Source organism: Panthera onca, chromosome D4 (genome assembly GCF_046562875.1).
Source record: "Panthera onca isolate mPanOnc1 chromosome D4, mPanOnc1 haplotype 2, whole genome shotgun sequence".
Classification (NCBI taxonomy): Eukaryota; Metazoa; Chordata; class Mammalia; order Carnivora; family Felidae; genus Panthera; species Panthera onca.
The window spans coordinates 40,421,207-40,431,293 of record NC_138351.1 but is presented as its reverse complement, the minus strand read 5'-3'; the positions used below and the strand labels follow the sequence as shown (position 1 = coordinate 40,431,293).

Here is a 10,087-nt window from a genome sequence, read left to right as displayed (position 1 = left end):
TATTGGGCTGCGCCTTCCAGGCTCAGTCATCCATCCCCCTTCCTTTTTATTAATGTAGCGGATATATGTGTTGATTTAAAATTTTTTTCAGTGATCCTTCAAAGTTATTTTAAAAGGCACCACATAATGCACCCAATATATGGCTATTTGGATAAAACAAAAGGATTGTTATGCATTGACCCTGTGTGTATGTGTGTGTTAATCCCTACATATATCTCTGGATAATACCTGCAAGAAATGTTTCCTCACTGCTGCATCAGAAAGGGAAAGACTCTTGAAATCTGGGGTGAAATGGAGACTTTTTATTTAGATTGAATTTTTTGCCACGAGTATGTTTATGTTTCATACGAAGGGAGAGGAGAAACTAGATAGAGGCCTGCCACGCGGTGAAATTGTGTCACAGCCGGTAGGAAAGCAATCTGATTAAAGTAATTGGCACTGAGTTTTGCATGACTAATAACATTAGCTCTTAAAAAAAAATTGACATCCCCTTCTAAAGATTCACCTGAAGTGACTCTTTAATGGCTGGAATTTTAAGCAGCACAGAAGAGGTAAGTGAAGAAATTCAAGTGACGACAAGGTGGTCCCTCCTGAGCACAAACACTTCCAAGATTAAATTATACAGATAGTGGAGGAAAGGATCAATGATGTGCAAAAGTATTTATTTTGGCCATCCACTTGGAGGCAATGCAATGCAAAACTGCGTTCCTAAACTAGTGCCTTAAGTATTGCATAATTCCACCAGAAGCAACCCATCCGCCTCGGATAATATATACTGGCATTATGGAGGTTTTATATGAGTAGGACAGAGACTTCTAATTTCCTACCCAAAACCTGAGCTTTCCTTATTACTGGTAAGAGAACCCTGATTTCATTTGGGACAGTGATTTTTGCCTCCTAAAAGACCACATTTTTCAGGCTCCTTGGCAGCTAGGTGTGGCCATGTGACAAGGGTCGGGCTAATGAATTATAAGTGAAAATACTTTGAGGCACTTCAAGGGAAGCTCCTTCCAGGGAGTTAACTAAGCTAGGAGGGGTGTCCCTTTTGCCTTCCCTTTTCCTCCTTCATGCTTGGAGAGTGACATCATGCCATAAGAATGGAAGAACAGAGATCTAGAAAGAGCCTGAGTCCCTGATGACTGAGAAGACACAAACTGAGCCCCAGATAGCCAGGGGTAGGATTTCTTTTATGCTAAAAATAACCCTTAGGGGCACCTGGGTGGCTCAGTTGGTTAGGCATCCGACTTCGGCCCAGGTCACGCTTTCACAGTTAGTAAGTTCAAGCCCCACATCGGGCTCCTTGCTGTCAGCACAGAGCTGGCTTAGGATCCTCTGTCTCCCTCTCTCTGCCCCTCCCCCGCCTTAAATATAAGTACATATTAAAAAAAAATAACCTTTATAAGTTTAAGCCATTGATGTTAATTGCCTGTCATTGAGAGCGAAATAAAATTCTGAGCTGATCAGACAAATTACTTCTCTTCTTTGCAAGAAAGAATACCATGGAATAAAATGAACTTGATATTCATTCATCATCATTCCTAATCTTTGCATTTCATTATGCCTGCTTTTGGTTTTGTCTTGTTTTAAATTAATTCAATTTTCAAAAGGCATTTTATCTTTTAGAACAACCCAGGGGCTGAATCTTTAGTTCCTCTCACTCCAGCTAAAAATTCCTACTCTTTGAGAATAACCATCTTTCAACTCCCAGAAACCTCAATTAATAATCATATTGCTCATCAGATGACTCTAGGGGACATTTACTCAGACACTGTGACTGTATCATAGTTGTTGGAACTGAAGTTACGTACACAGATGAACTTTTCTCACGTGTTTATTTTCCATGTGGGGTGTCTCATTTAAAACAAACCCACTGCAAGTCCCCAGTCCCTAAGATGCAGGCTGTGTTATGAATATCCTTTGAAACTTCTTTCTTCTTTCCTCCAGGAAGGAGGGGAAGTAAAAGCTTGAGTAAAAGAAAAAAAAATTAAAGAAAGAAAGAAAGAAAAAAAAGACACAAAATAAAAACCATATTTTTAACAAAAGGAGTTTTGAAAGCCTTGGAAAATGTTGTGTTCACTCACATAAGGCCCCACTGTTTTAAACATATTTTACTATAATTTTTCCTTCAAAATTCTGACATGCAAAGTTGAACAGGGCTCTTCAGTGTACAACCCCGGGACACGGAGAAAGAAAAAGAACAGTATTCCAACTAATGCATACTCAGTGGGAATCATAATATCACATAATTGCTTGAAATTCACAGGCCTATCCGATGTCATCTCCAGAAATATGCAAGTTTCCCTTTGTTTTCTGACTTAGAGATATTTCCTTGCTTTAGGGCTTAACCCTTCGGTTGCTACCCCTAATTACTGAAACATGATTGGAAATGAATGGAGAGCCACCCTTCCAAAACCTACCCCACGTGTTAGGTAAGATCCCCCAAATCTGCCAACTTTTGTTCTACTGGAAACACAAAATCTGTATTTAACTTCATCAGTGAACCTCAAGAGTTCTCTTTTACCCATTTCCTTCTCAACCTGTTTCTACACACACACACACACACACACACACACAGCCCTTTAAATCCCCACCAAAAAAACTTTGAAAGAACAAAGAGTTGCTATTTCGGAATGTAATGACATGTTTAAAAGTTCATCAACTTCCCCCTTAAAAAAAAAAATCTGGCAATGAGTCTAAAATAATAATTCACAAAGATTTAGAGAAAAAAAAATCCTTAAGACTTCTTCCTCTGTAACATTATGTAAATCATAAATATACCACCGGTCTGGAAGTGATTACAACAAGGTACGAGACAAAGGATATTCCTAGGCAGACAGTACGGACAATAAGCTCTCTTTTCCCATTAGCATATGAGGATTGGAGAAGGTAAGTTCTCATAATAGTTAATAAAATAAAAGATTCACAGCATTATGAAGAATTCCCAGATGTGTGTGTTCCAAGAATAAATCCTAAGTCCTGGGCCATAACTGATTGCATGAACTCATTACAGAAACGTGTCCTCTGATTCAAGGTGAACGAGCCTTTTGGTGTTCCAAGTATTCCTCCACTCTTCTCCAGTTTTCTCTTCGCTTCTCAATTGTCCTTGTCCCCGACCTTCCAAACAGGATCCCTGGAGCGAAGAGGAGGAAGTGCTATATAAACAGTTCATTCTAGAAGTGTGAGTCATTCCCGAATCCGCTCCCCCAGTCCCTATATAAGCGACACCCAGTCATAGCTAAGCTTCTCGATTACTTGTAGGAAGCGTTTCTTTGTTTTGTCTTTCCCCACACCTTTCCAGAGGGCAAAGGTTTAACTTTTTTCACTCTCCTCAGAGCATTTCAACACTCGGGTTGGATACTCAGTTAACAGAATATCAAGAATTTCATTTTGCTTGATAGTAGAGCGTTAGAAGCTAAGGCCAGACAACTCAAAGGGACACTGCAATGCCATTTTATAATTAAGCGGAGCACCCGCTGGACTGCATGTTATAACAGATGTTTCCTGGCCCCAGGTACTAAGGCAGCACATAGTAAAACTGCCCAGAGCCTCTCCCTGAGCCAAGATGGGTCAGTGTCTGGAACAACTCCTGTCTAGTGTCTCTTACTGTAATTAGAGAATGAGGCTAGCTTTTGGTCATTAATTCCATTTGAAAAATAGCCATGGCTAAATTAAAAAAGAAAAAAAAAAAAAAGAACCTCAGAGTGCTTTTAAAATTGAAAAGCCCAATAATAAAATGGGGATAATTTATGGGCGATTTATTATTTCTAACGGTGTTTTAGACCTTCTATAAATTCTGTACAATGATTTGCAAAATTCTTCAAGATGCTTTGCAAAATTTTCACTCCATTTATGAAATGGATAAAATTAGAGGCTCCTTATGCTTAGGCTGGAAAAGAGTTTATAGATTGGTTAGGACCAGGAAATCAAACTCAGATGCCATAGCGTCCAGTGGGTAAAAGAACAAAGCAGTCAAGGACAAGAGCAATCATTCGGCCTTTTCTCTACAGTTTTCCTTCATTTCCCCGTTTTCAATGAGGGACAGGGGTGCAGGAATAGATCTGTCTACTCTGAGAAAACTATAGTTGAAGCAAGGCTTATGCTCAGGTGGTATACCCCTGAGGTTAGCCTTGTCCTTACCAACTGACATGTAGAAGCTGCTCTCAGCCCACAGAGTGAGGCCCACCTCTGGGCACCTGCTTGTTCTCTAGGAACTCGCAGCTCTCCCTATGACCCAGCAGCTGGGGAGAGCAAGGCACGCGCAGGATGTTGTTCTAGCACAGAGGTATCCATTCTGATAGGTCAGTCCCCAGGCCTTCGTAGCGAAGTATTTTTAACATCACCCTTGAGTACCAGTACAATGACAAGTAGCAAATGGTATTTACCTCTGCATAAGGCAGACGAAAGGGCAGCCGAAAACGAGAAGGTCGTTGGGGCCCTGGTAAGCCCATGCTCTGTGAAAGAGGGCAGCTACTGTAACTGGGTAGAAATGTGGGACCTGACCCGTGTGACCAGATCTTCTGATTTCTCAAGGGAAAATAAAACCCTGTGTTCTGATATAAAATCTCCCAATTGAATGGTCACCTCATTCAAACACTGTAAGGGGTGAACAGTGTGCCTCTGTGGTCCAGAGCTGTACTAGGTGCTCCAAATTTGCAACCTTTTCCATCCCTGAGACAGAAAAGAGGACTAATGCTGAAGTGACCTATTCACAGGTAACTCAAGGGATCTCGTGGCAGGGTCAGAACTAGCACCTATGGCCCCTGACTTTCCATCCAGTGAGATCTGACTTCCTTAAAACACCATCAAATACCCTTCAAGAGAGATTTGTAAACTACAGAACCTATTAAGTAGGAGGTGAGATGTAGTTAGTGTGGAAGTTCTTCACGTTAGTGTTTTCTCCCACAACAAAAACGTGAAAACTCCTCTCCAAAGCTGACATATGACGATGGAACAGATGACATGAGTTCCTGAGATAACAGCCCTGTAGCACGGTGAGAAAAGGTTGGTCCTCTGGCTGCTTGGAAATCACTTTTTATTTTTTTATTTTTATTTTTTTTAACATTTTATTTATTTTTGAGACAGGGAGAGACAGAGCATGAACAGGGGAGGGGCAGAGAGAGAGGGAGACACAGAATCTGAAACAGGCTCCAGGCTCTGAGCTGTCAGCACAGAGCCCGACGCGGGGCTCGAACCCACGGACCGCGAGATCATGACCTGAGCCGAAGTCGGTCGCCCAACCGACTGAGCCACCCAGGCGCCCCGGAAATCACTTTTTAAACAAGGACATTGACAGAAGTCCAAGCAGGGTCTGAACGCACCTTGTGGTGAGGGTTACCCATAGCAGGGGAAGAAAGCATCCAAGTCTGAAGAAGCTCCATTCTTAGGGGTCATCCATTTTCCATGGATTTCTAGTTTCATATCATCCTGAGACCAGTCTTCTCTTTTCAGAGCCATTCTTTACCTTTGTTACTAAACAGATTTGTGCCTATGGTGAAGTCGAGTACTTGTGAAATAGATTTGTTCATACACTTATCATGAGGAGCACTGAGTAATGCATAGGAGTGTTGCATCACTAGATCCTGTGCCTGAAACTAATAGAACACTGTATGTTATCAAGACTGGAATTAAAATTGTAAACAGTAAAAAGAGAAAAGAAAAAAAAAACAACAGAGAACCTCAAAAAAATAGATTTGTGTGTGGAGTAACTCACATTTATTCAGAACCTACTATGGGCTAGACCAAAATTCCCAAACATCTGATATTACCCCACCTACTACATGATTTACCTTCCTTTTACCACTTACAATGCTATTCACTCAATTTTCTTTTTTTTTTTTTTTTAATTTTTTAAGGTTTATTTATTTTGAAAGAGAGTGTGAGAGGGGGAGGGGCAGAGAAAGGGAGAGAGAGAGAATCCCTGCAGGGCTCGAACTCATGAACTGTGAGATTATGACCTGGGCCAAAACCGAGATTTGGAGGCTCAAACAACCGAGCCACCCAGGTGCCCCATTATTCACTTAATTTTCAAAAAGCCCCTGTGCTCTTTTTCCTTAAATAGAAAAAAAAAAAAAAAAAAAAAAAAGACTGAACTATCCTCGTGTTGGGGTTTTAGCAATGAATTAAGTAGCCCTTGACCTTGAGACTCCATGGACCGTGAATACATAAAGGCTAAATAAACTTTTAAAATAAAAGTGTTGGAAATGCTATGATGAATGCAAAGGAGGAGCCATTGATTTTTCTTGAGTTGGACGGGGTGGGGGGAGGTGGAGAGGGCCTCATCCCAGATGTGACATTCGATTGAGCCTTATGGAATGAGCAGGAATTTTTAAGGGCAAAAAGGGGAGAAGGTCATTATGGGCAGAAGACACAGCTGGAAGAGGGGCACCAAGTCCTATAGTGTGATGGGTGTTTGGGGAATCGCGAGTGGTGCAGTATAGCTGAAGCCAAGGACACATGAGGACAGTGGCAGGAAAATCTGACTGGGCTCGGTTTAAACATACTAATACATCGTAGGGAGCGTAGCCTCTTGCCAGTTCCTCTGCTTGAGATGCCCTTCCCCAAGGTGAGATGAACTTGAGGCGAGCCCCACCAATGGTGTTAGACCAGAAGAGCGCCTGATCTGCTCTGTGCTATAGGAAGAGAATCTTGCCTTCAAAAGGCTCATGAGGGACTGAAGGTAAGAAGGTCAAGTGGGAAGCTGTCCAAAGTCTCCATTCAAACCATGGTGAAGGACCAATTGAGAAAGTAGCAGCTGAGATGAAAAGGAAAAGCCAGACGCAAAAACCTTTACTGGGGTAGAAACAATAAAGCTTGGCGACCAGTTGGAGAAGGAAAACGGGAGGAGTAACGACGGACTCCAAAGTCTTTAACGTGTGGGTGGATGAAAACGCCACCTCTCAGGATCTAAGGGGAAGCAGGTGTTTTGGAGAGGGGAGTGGGGAGAAGAGGAGATGGGGGCTAGTTGCTGAGTTTGCACTTGGAGATGTTACAGCTGAAGTGCCTTCAGAAGACTCTGATCTCACATGACGTTTTAAACACTCAATAAAGTTTTATGAGTTTAAAAAAAAAAAGACGAGTCTGGTAGGTGAACCTCACCAAGAAAGCATTAAAAACTGGAACTGGGACTCATGAAGGAAGATTATCAGACAAGAGCTTGACCCATGTAGAAATAGTTAGGGGGCGTCTGGGTGGCTCAGTTGGTGGAGTGTCTGACTCTTGATTATGAGCTCAGGTCTTGATCTCAGGGTTGTCAGTTCAAGCCCTATGCCCTACTTTAAAAAAATACTCTGAACATGATCTTTAAGTGATACAGATGGAAATGGCTTATACTGAGAATCCCCCACTTATGGTAATTAAATGATTTGAAAACTAGTAGTAAGAGAAAGCACAAAGCAGCACTTTGACTAGCTTCCGTGTCATTTTCTTTGAGGGGAAACAAGACAAAAAAAAAACTTGGGAGGTCATTAAAGGTGCACTGGGCTTAGAATCATGCAGACACAAATCTGCACCCTGATCATCTTATTTACTAGATGTTTGACTTTGAATAAGTTGTTATTGAATCCTTCTTAGCAAGACACTTCTGTGCTTTGGGGCAGATCCTATTCTGGGGACTGGGAATATAATGATAAATAAACCCTGCCCTCAAAGAAAAAAAAAAAAGAGCTTAAATTATCTTCTTTGTAAAACTCGAGGATTGCAAGGAGACACTACCGTCAGGCAGTCAGCACGGTGCCTGACACGTAGAGAGGACTATGAACCTGTCACTTCCTAGGTGCCAAGCACTTTCTCTTAATTCTTATCCCAAAACTGTGAGGTAGATATTAATGATGTTTCATTATGCAATGTGTACAGACTAAGCTTAGGCACCTTGCCCCAGTTCCCGGGGGAACAAACCAAGAGTTATCGGACTCCCAAAACGTTGCACTTCTTCTTTCCTTTGTCAGATGGCTGATGTAGGTAAGCACACCTTCTCTCTCAATGCCCCAAAAGATGAGTAAATAAGCTAGAAGTTATTGTCCAAGGAAGTGCCAGTTAAGTTGCGATATACAGCGTATTCACATGAGGATAATCAGAACTGAAACTAGCCAAGATAACGCGGGTGTAAATTTCTTTTAATGGTATTCAGAATTGACTGAACCAGGGATGGTGTCCTACAAATGCTCTTCAACACGTCACACAGTCATATAGGATGGCCCTGGCTCTAGCTGCAAAATAGCTTTCCTACCTTAAATCTTTTCCGGAAATGGGTAGGGAAAAAGAATTAGCGACTCAATCACTTACAGTGAAAAGCGTTTGGGGAGGGGGCACCTGGGTGGCTCAGTAGGTTGGGCGTTCGACTTTAGCTCAGGACATGATCTCATGGTCTGTGAGTTCGAGCCCCACGTCCGGCTCTGTGCTGACAGCTCGGAGCCTGGAGCCTGCTTCGGATTCTGTGTCTCCGTCTCTCTACCCCCCGCCCCCCACCTCATGCTCTGTCTCCCTCTCAAAAATAAATAAACATTAAAAAGAAAATAAATAAAAAAATGAACCCGGTTGGCTCAGTCAGTTAAGTGTCTGACTCTTGATTTCGGCTCAGGTCATGATGCCACGGTTTGTGAGTTCAAGCCCCACTTAGCATGGAGACTGCTTAGGATTTTCTCTCTCTCTCTCTCTCTGCCCCTCCCCCACTCGTGCACACATTCTCTCACTCTTTCTTTCTCATAAAAAATAAAAATAAATAAAAGCATTTTGGAGGTAATTTACACTCTTAAATAGTGGAATACAACTGCTTAGAAGTCATTCTGGAGTGACAGTTTTTACCACTCTACTCCCTGTTCATGTCTTTCTCTCTGCTCTCACTCTGAATCTTCCTCTCCGTTTCAGCCACACTGGTCCAGTTTAGGCTGTCTTCATTTCTTCTCGGGATAGCACTTGGTCACTTGGCCCCTACCTCCTTGGTCATGCTACCACAATTGCCCCAAGTCTTTAACCCATCCAGCTCCCCATCACCAAACAAATATACCCACATTCATGTAAGAACACAGGTTGCCTACATACAACCTTTCAGCCTTCATTCTCAATGCACAGAACTTCTTAGGTCCCAAATAGGCCCTGCTGTTTCACACCTCTGATTCTCTGAATTTGCCAGTTCCTCTGCTTGAGATGCCCTTCCCCAAGTTCATCTGCTGAATTCCTACTCACCGGTAAATGCAGAGTCTGGGTGCCTGGGTGGCTCAGTAGGTTAAGCATCTGACCTTGGCTCAGGACATGATCTTATGGCTCATGGGTTCGAGCCCCACATCTCGCTCTGCACTGTCCATGCAGAGCCTACTAGGGATACTCTCCCCCCCCCCCCCGCCACCACCCCTCTCTAGCTGGCGCTCTCTCTCTCTCAAAAATAAACATGTAAAAAAAAAAATTGAATCAACACAGAGTCATTCCCTTTGAGAAGCCTTTCATTTCCTTTCCAGGTTCCAGTTTTTGTATCCCACAGCATTCTGTTTATTATGGAATCTGTCACACTAGATGACTTTTACTCGTTAACATGTTAATTTCCCCCCTGAAAGAATGCACATCTTCCTCTGTATCTTTGCATCTTTATACCCAGGAAAGCCCTGGCATGTATAGGAGGAGCTCAATAAATACTGTTGTATTAAATAGAATTGAATACAACTGTCATTTATCATCATCATCAACCCATGGTTAGTAGGCTCTCACAGGAGTATAACTTGTTGGTAGGTACTACATTTCATGCTTAGCATGGTGGAAAAAGAGAGCCAAACTCTGCTACTTTTTTTTTTTTTAAGTTTATTTATTTGGAGAGAGAGAGAGAGCTCAAGCAAGCAGAGGAGAGGCAGAGAGAGAGAGAGAGAGAGAGAGAGAGGGAGAGAGCTTGAGGTGGGGCTCAAACTCACGAACCATGAGATCATGACCTGAGCCACAATCAAGAGTCAGGCGCTTAACCGACTGAGCCACCCAGGTGCCCCCAAACTCTGCTACTTCTGATGTGAAGAAGAGGGCCTATCTAAAATGGAAGGTAAAGAGGAAAAGCTAGAGGAGGCAAAATGTGGTCATGTTATCACTCTTGGAGGCCAGAAATCGGGATTTT

At 42.5% G+C, this 10,087-nt stretch overlaps 1 protein-coding gene across 2 annotated transcripts in view; it reads right to left on the bottom strand.

The window, feature by feature from the left end:
• Positions 1-1,815: 1,815 nt before the first annotated feature.
• Positions 1,816-10,087, bottom strand: part of LOC132663477 (uncharacterized) — a 59,199-nt gene continuing 50,927 nt past the window's right edge. For both annotated transcript variants that reach the window (XR_014135949.1, XM_081790899.1), the window contains one exon: positions 1,816-3,130. The gene's annotated coding sequence lies outside the window, so the exon portion shown is untranslated. The remainder of the gene's footprint in view (positions 3,131-10,087) is intronic.